The sequence below is a fragment of the Lactuca virosa genome, chromosome 8, assembly GCF_052849685.1.
Source record: "Lactuca virosa cultivar CGN04683 chromosome 8, Lactuca_virosa_CGN04683_v6, whole genome shotgun sequence".
NCBI classification, from domain to species: domain Eukaryota; kingdom Viridiplantae; phylum Streptophyta; class Magnoliopsida; order Asterales; family Asteraceae; genus Lactuca; species Lactuca virosa.
Window position 1 is genome coordinate 285,718,351 of NC_136433.1, and position 6,185 is coordinate 285,724,535.

The window sequence follows — 6,185 nt, forward strand, 5'->3', positions numbered from 1 at the left end:
TCTTCAAACACACAAGGATCACCTCTTAGCTCACAAAACACACTTATGGAGGTTAGGGTTTTGCCAAAATGACCCCAAGGACTTGGAGGCTGGAAAAAGATGGGAGAAATGGTCCATAAGATGCTTAAATACTCCACAAACCCTAAGAATTAGAGTTTTCACCCGGACACCTGTACGCCCTACGTACATATGTGTACGCCCAGCGTACTAGGCGCACCCTAGTATGCTTAGCATACTCACATGTACACCCAGCGTACAACTCCTGCTCCATAAATTACCTTTTTGCCACTAGGGCTTCCCTGGCCACTTCATTCCAAACCAAGGATCAAAAGTGACATAATTAAAACTCAAGGGATGGATTTGAAATTACTTGAAAACTGGGGTGTTACAACTCTCCCCCACTTAAATTCGATTTCGTCCTTGAAATCATCCCTTACTATCCCTGGCATGCCCGACATCTTGAGGGACACCCACAACCTTGAACATACTGTGACCTTCCCAAGGCGACCAAACTCAGCAGAAAAATTCCAACCCGAAGAAAACAAATCCATAATCTCACGCAGCAAACCAACCCTACTTCACCTGAAAATCTGCGATCTGGCATCTCGAATTCGGTCTGACTCCCCGACAAACCGCCTATACTAACCATCGCTAATTCCTTTCCCCTTATCCCTAAACTGACTACCCAACCCTGAAAACCTAAGGTTCCCACCAGAAAACAGAATCACAGATCATACGTTGTTGCCAACAATTCTTTTCTTGACAAAAGGGAGTACATATTCTTTCAAGAGAAAGCTAATTCTAACGACCAAATTTCCAGGGATATAATGAGAATAAGAGACAAACTTGGAGATGAACCTTTTTAGTGCTAACAGGACAATGCTTCCTTTAACTCCCGAACCATCATACACATCACTGCTAGCTCGAAAGCACGAACACTCATGCTTGGCACAATCAGCCTCGGGCTAGAATACCCTAGATTGGAATACCCGAATATACATAACTCAGTTTTAAACATATAACCCGAGATCCAAGGACTTACCCTTGCATTACTGCCACAACCCTCTGATTCATCACAACCCCTCACTAAACCTAGAAACAAGGATTTTCCTCAACCACCGTTGAGACTACCTGTCTCACACCTGGTCTGGCCACCAGGTTCCCAGAACCTGAAAGACAAGGATATTCTAACCCAAACCACATTCGATTACACCAACGTGATGACAATACACCTTTCTCCTGGAACTCGCGACTCGCACCACAAACCAAAAGATTCTCCACTTACCTCACTGTCTCCCAGAATACAGACCGTACACGGTTACACTCGTGATTCCCAACGCAAGTTTCCACCAAATCCCCCCCTCTTTCGAAATGGCCATTCATATTATTCTTCAAAGAACTGACTTAAAACCGATGAGCATTTATTAAAAGTTACCCCCAACCCCTGACCGGGGACACCACCAGATACACAACTGGTTGATCCTTGAAAACATATCGACCGTGAAATTCACCCAAAACCAAACCATATGACATACCAAACCATATGACATACCAAACCCTAACATACTCGACCGTTGACATGTCATTACCAACCGTTGCCTTTATGACCAAATATGATCAGACCCAAAAATCTTCCGGCGATACTACCAAATCTTATCGGCTCAGGTGTACTCCCACCTGGGCAACCACTCGAGACCATCATAAAAGACTTTATGACTTGCAACTTCCAACCCATTCCCAACTTGAGATCAAAATCTTAACAATAGCGTGCGAACCCACGAGAATAATATGCATACCTCCCATAAATACTTCCTGATACTCCCCACACCCTTACTGCTCTCTTTATCTAAACCAGCTGATTGAGAGATTTTCCTGAATTCCTTCTTTGTAAATCCCAAAAGTACCACAAGCAGGAGAAATGAGCAATCATGAGTTATGGGCCCACGGCCCATAAACACCCCACTTAGCATCATAAATTGAACTTACCACAATGCACATCCTTAGAAAACCCTTAACCTCAATCATCCAAAGAAGAATTTACAGGGTTCCAACAAAACGACAGTCCTCAGCATAACTGGAATACATCCCCATGAACTATCAGGATAAGTCCTCATACCTTGATCGAGACTGAATATATTCCACCAATATGCATCTAGCTCCCGGAGGTTTCTCGAATGCTACCGAAAGCCTGAGCCTGCTGACAACCAAAATCTCACACCTCCGAAGTGGGTAAGCATACCTGAGGCCAATGGGGACAAAAAACATATCGGACTTGATGATAGACTGACCCATTCCTTGTACCTTAACCAACACTCCTTGAATCATTTGAATAACCCCTGCTGAATAAGAACTCAACGACCAAAGGTCGAGGACACCTGACACTTAATCCGGAGAATCAACACCCACTCAGACTGAGCATACCTGCTTCTGGAAATGATTTACCGATCATTATTTATCCATAACTAATTCTGAGAAAAGCAATCCAACACGATTTGACAAATCCCCCAACGACTGATACTCAACTCGGGATCCCAGTTCTCCCCCACTTAGGGTTCTAACTACCACCCGTTGGTTTGAAACCAAGTCATAACTCAAACCATCTTAACCAGGTACGATCATTCCTGACCCTGGAATGAATAACTTACGCAGAATGATCCTCCCGATACGGATCAATCAAATCCACAAAGAAACCTGAATTTCAACTGAAGACCTCTGAAATCCCCACTTATAACCACTTACAAAGCATATGCAACTATCGATCCACAATCCCAACATACCTTCCCTGCTTGCAATCCCAACGACAATCCGGCGCCAAGCCTTCCCGTCTCCCGAGAATATGGGCCATTGCTTGCCTCACAAGATACTCATTGTTAGATGCCATTTTATGCATCTTTTAGGATAGTTTTAATTATCGTTTTAGCATCATATTTTTGTACATTTGCATGTTATTTAGATAAATAGTGTTCAATTCATGTATTTTGTTAGAATTCTCGTACTGCTCATGTTTTTATATCAATTTCAGATAGTTCGAGTGGAGCAGTGATTTGGGAGCAATTGGATGCGCGTTTGGAGCTTAAAGTGGAGCTTGGGACTTATGAAGGATGTTGAGGAATGCTTGAAAGATGCTTTGGTCAAGAAAAATTCGATCGAATTGATCACACGAAGATAGAATATGCAATCTAAAGTTAAAGGATGTTGTTGACAGCTTTGACCCCCTGTCAGTATTTTGACGATATCTCATGAACCGTAACTCCGATTGACGCGATTCAAAATGATATGAAAAATAGACGAAATTTCGGACGTCATAGGGAAAACATGCGATCGAAACTATGGTCCATACGATCGCATGGGGCCTTTATGCGATCGCATCTACGGTCGCAACTTGTCTTCGAGGTTTTTTTGTGCCAAAAATTCATCCGGGAGTGAAAACTCAAAACATGCGATCGCAGGTTCCCTATATGCGATCACAGGTTTGCCAAAAAGTGCCAAAATAGCCTCCTACTTCATTAAAAAGGCTCGAGACGCATTTTCTTCAATACATGCGATCGCAGCTTTGAAACATGCGATCGCATGCGCGTCGTTTTTGCTGTTGGACGTATAAATAGACCCTCATAACCTTCCAGTAACCTAAGTTGGCGATTCCAGAGGTACCAGACGACAAAAATACGATTTTAGAGGCGTTTCGTCTCCGATTTCAACAATTTCTGAAGATCTGAAGACTGTGGATCATCTCCTTCAAGTAGATTAGTATAATTAGTTATTTGATGTCTCTTTTCATTTGTTTTTATCAGATTTTAGCCATGTCTGGCTAAAACCTTAGTTTTCAGTTTTGAAAAAACGAGTACTTTTCATGTGATTGATCATTAGATCTGGTTTTTGATTTGTGTTTCTATCTAGATTCTTCAGTTTTTTTCTTAATGAATGTTTTATTTGTTGGGTTTTTGTATACTACAACATCTTATGGTGCACATACAACCCTAAATGCCTTAGATCTATGTTTTCTCTAATTATACATGTAATGGTGTTTCCAAAGCATTAAGCTTATAACTAGCATGCAAATAACATATGTTTAATAAAACAAGTTTTAGACATACCGCTTGATGTTGTTGATGTTGCTAGAAAGACTTTGGACTTTAAGAACTTAGTGCCCCAAGTGTTGCACCTCAAATGGAATCACAACTCACCTAGGATAAAGGTGACTCTTGAGAGAGAATTTTCATGCACCAAAACACCTTCATGAACTCCAAGAACTAGAAGTATGCTTTTTTAGGTTATGGAGCTTATATTTATATGTAGGATTCCAAGAGTCATGGATATAACCCAAATCCATACCCATGGGTTTTATGATCCATGGTACATGTGGTCCAACTCATTATGTATTCATACATAATCTTAGCCCAACATGGACCATAAGCCCAACACATATAAATATAACTAATTTACACAATTAGTCCCCATTGATTTAATTAGTCTCTTTTGATCACTAAATTAATTCCAAACTAATTCTTGATCAATACTAATTAAATCATATGATTTCATATTAATATATTAGAACTTATAATATGTTAATAAATCATATATAACCTCTTCTCAAAAGTCCATCCTAACAAATTGTCCTGATGTTATGCAACCCAAATGGACCATGCTACTCTCGGGTCGAGTACATACCAATAATAGTTATGGGCTTAGACATCTAATCCAACATGATTTTGATTCTTGTTGGTCTGATCACCTAGCTAGGGTTTTATCATTCCAGTTAATCAGTTATTGAATACGTAATTGTTCTTGTCAACTGGTAATAAGTAACAAGTAATAAATCTTTGGGATTTGACTATATTATAAACTGAAAAAAAATCATATCTTTACGCTTCCAAGCTTGTGAGAAGTATTAGGTATTGCTGGGAATTTTACAAAGATCTTAATGCAATTTTTCTGATTTAATTAAGAGCTTGTTTGATGAGACAATAAAAAGTTAGGGTTAATTGAAGAGATTGTTTTGATTAACTAGTTTTGGTAAAAAAAAAAAAAGAGAGAAATTACTAGAGCTTGTTAGTTTTTCTCAGTACCAGCTTAGATAGAACGCATCCCAAATAATCAAATCCGGATCAGTTACATGATTAGGAAAGTCGCAGCAGAACTGAAAATCTCTTTTATTATTGATTTTCGTTTAAATTTAATATCGCTGCATTTTTAGTTTTTAGTTTAATTAAAATCCCCCTTCTTAATAATTTTTGTCTTGACTAGATTGTGCCTGATGCAAAAAGGCATTGACCATTAGGCTGTGTCCCTGAGGATTCGACCCTACTTCCCTGTGCTATATTTTTAGTGCAACCAGCAGTGATAAATTTATTTGTTTAATACGTGCACGACAGCATGTTAACACTCATGCCACATCGATCCTCCTGCGCTCACCGGCGCTGAGATACTGCCACCAACCACTGCGACCGAAAGACCCCGCGCTGAAAATACAACCTAACCCTGGAGGTCATAAGCCTGCTCACTCCTTCGAACTGGGAAAACTGAAAGGGCACAACCCTTGCCAAAGATAACGACATTTTGATCCATCAATCAACCATTCCACTTCTAACTACAAAACCCAAGCCGATCATAATCATTGCTCCCTTCCTGAGTCCCGCGACTCGCATACCCGACCTCGAGCAAAACCCCCGAGGCCTCAAGCCAAAACTCACTAGGCCTGCACCCAAACTACCCGAATCCATAATGTCACTGGGCCCAAAACACATACCAGATCCATCCCCATGCCTGAGCAGTCATCACCAAAAGATTGATACGAACAGAACCACTGCCGCGAAACATGGTATCCAACCATGCTATCTTCCCCGACCAGTCCTTAGAATCCCCGAGATCTTCCTTCATTCAAGTATGGATCCTGTGTTTTCAGTAGTACGAGCCCAATACTACATTCCATACCTATCCATACTTTCCTCAAGGATCATCTCGGGTCCTCTGAGGTCTAGTCATAAAATACTCCTGAAACTGCTCAACCGCGAAACAACCGCACTAAAATACTCCTTAGGCTATCCTAGGATTCCACACTCATCTTCCATCAGTTGCTGAAGAACTCCTCACAACGTCAATTAGCCATCTTATGAATACAATCACATGTGACAGAGCTCAGATAATCCTTCGAGTACCAGACTCGTCCCTACAACGGTTGGACTCAA